The following is a 3,091-nucleotide window of genomic DNA, read 5'->3' on the forward strand; positions in this document are numbered from 1 at the left end:
TTAGTAGTTAAAACTGAAAACAATAAAACTTTATGTCCAATTTTAGGTCTACCAACTTGTGAAAAAATTAATTTAATTAAAAGAATAAATGAATTAGAGGTTGACACTAAAAATAATTGGATTATGAAGAATATGGATGTGTTCACAGGGTTGGGTCAATTTCGTGAATTATATAATTGAGAATTAGTAGATAATTTTCAACCTAAAATTGTTCCTTACCGTAGAGTACCAATAGCAGTCAAAGACAGATATGAGTTAAAATTAAAGACATTAATTGATCAGGGAGTGGTGGATTATGTAAATAGACCAACGGACTGGACAAATCATGTAGTAGTCATTGAAAAGCCCAATAAAACCTTAAGAATTTGTTTAGATCCACAACACTTAAATAAGAATATAAAGGATGAACAATTTCCAATACCAACCTTAAATTAAATTGTTCCCAAGCTTAAAAATAAAAAGTTTCTTACGGTTCTGGACTTAAAAGATGGATTCTGGCAAATTGGATTAACTGAGTCAAGCAGTAATCTATGTTCTTTTGCAAGTCCCTTACCCAGATAGCAATTTGAAAACATTAATATTTTCACAATATTTGAATTAGGTTATACTACAAATATTTACATTAGAATATTATACTGTTATTTTGAAAATATTTGATCTCCAAATATTTAAATGCAAATATAGTCACAACATTTTCAAATTATTACATCTCAAATATTATATATACATTTTCCATCATATATTTTGAAAATCTTTGACCTCCAAATATTTAAAGCCAAATATAGTCACAACATTTTCAAACTATTACACATCAAATATTATATATACATTTTCCATCATATATTTTGAAAATCTTTGACCTCCAAATATTTAAAGCCAAATATAGTCACAACATTTTCAAACTATTACACATCAAATATTATATATCAATTTTCCATCCTAGGATAGAACATATGCAGCTAGCTATTTGAAAATATTAAAAAATCATATTTACACTATTTTTTTATCGTTATTGTATTATAATTACGCTATTATTAGCTAGTATTATTATATATATATAGTTATATAATAATTTATAAATATTTTATATACTATATAGCTGACCCCGTGCACTTCGTTGCCTTAAAAAATTATGATTATTTAAATCTTTTTGGACGTAACTCGCAGCAGTAAGTGCAATTCAGTGATTCAATGAGGACTACCTCATATAAGTACTATAATAGATAGTGATTGCAGGGCAACTTCAAATTTTATTAAACAATAATGAGTTAACATAAATAGTTTGTGTATTATATTATTTATTATATGTAATACACTAATACAATAATGCTAGCTAATAATACGATTGACTTAAATAATTATTGTGTACAATATTGTACACAATATTTTATATAAAATCAATTGAACAATAAAAAAAAAACAATAATTAGTTTAACTAGAAAAATTATTAAGTGTGTTGGAAAGTAAAATGTTTAAAACAATTAAGTGATGAGTTAAAACCAGCTAGGTACCTTACTGTTTATACATATTTTGAGTAGCTATAATAAAAAGTTAAATTATATAGGTAATATAATTAAAAGAATAAAAGCAAATGAAGTTCCAGCCAATCGTCTGATTTTGTACAGTTTAATTATACTTGTAAATAGTATTTTAATTGTAATAATTATTATCATGTAAAAATTGAATAAATTAATAACAATTTCATTTTGTTTGTACAGAAAATGATAAAATAGAAATTGTGAATAATTTAATAGCTCCATAATTGCAGAAGTTCCATGTTTGTATAGCATTCGACTTGCAATACAATATTATATATATATATATATATATTATATATTATATGATAATTAATAAACCATTTATTTTAACTTCTATTGCTTTTTATAAGCGACAATATAGGATATACAATTGTAGCGCACACAATCTTGCTACAGGTCTAGCAAGTAGCAAATTGCTATACTTATAGCATGAATAAATATTGCTAGAAGAGGTGCCAATGTGATAGAATCCTGTATTTTCAGATTCTTGGGAAGAACAATAAAACAAGAATTCTCATATTTCAGCCATGTTTATTGTTTATTAAAAAGAAAATCTCAAATAAAAATAATTGTGCCTGGTCACACCCATATGAAATGTGACAGTGACGATACCCAGATTAAAAAAAAAAGTTTATAATTTAAGTCCAAGTTAAATTGATCATAATGGCATTAAGTCATAATTTTTAGGACTTAAGTCAAAAAAGGCAAATACTAAAGCAATTATCTGAGCAATTATCTCATGATCTAAAATAATGAGAACTAATATGTGGACAAAATCATAAAGAGCTTATTTTTTTAATAACAAAACTAGTTTTGGTTAAAATATTTAATCATAAGTCTTAGAAAATAAATTTTTTAAACATTAAATTACTCGGTCTCGTCTTAAAAACTTAATAATTATGACTTATGATGTCCTTTTTCCCTGACACCAAAGATATTATAATAGTTTGTATTATAGCCATAAGTCACTTATAAATACCATAATATAGGTATTTATAGGTATAGTAATACTACTAATACTGCATTAATGTATACATTACATCGGATAGATCCACAGAATAAACATGTGTATATGGTACATGATTTTTTTGTATGATGTATCATCAGCTATAGTGATATATTGATTTGATCGACTAAAATAATATTTGTGGCAGTAGTTGTTTTTATATAATATTATTAATAATTCATTATATGAACTCATAATTATAACACAGTATTAAAAAGATATTATATATAATGTAAGTACTATTATAATATAGGGTAGGTATATTACCTATAGATATATTTGTTACGGTGAATAGTGGACTGTATTGGAAAAACTGAACGATGATGGTAGGTACTCCCAGTGGCGCCGAACACGGTGGTCAAGTATGGCAAGTGCCATACTTAATTTTGGGGTGGGTGGTACCCGGATGCCTGTTGGAAAATTTTGGTATTTGTTAAATAATAAATATATTTTGTGGTCATAAAACCGTTTGTCATCATTAACAATATGTATTATGTATATTAATATGTCATTCAGATCATTCAATAGACATATTTAGACAGTCAGA

This window comes from Acyrthosiphon pisum, unplaced genomic scaffold (assembly GCF_005508785.2).
Source record: "Acyrthosiphon pisum isolate AL4f unplaced genomic scaffold, pea_aphid_22Mar2018_4r6ur Scaffold_21109;HRSCAF=23054, whole genome shotgun sequence".
NCBI classification, from domain to species: domain Eukaryota; kingdom Metazoa; phylum Arthropoda; class Insecta; order Hemiptera; family Aphididae; genus Acyrthosiphon; species Acyrthosiphon pisum.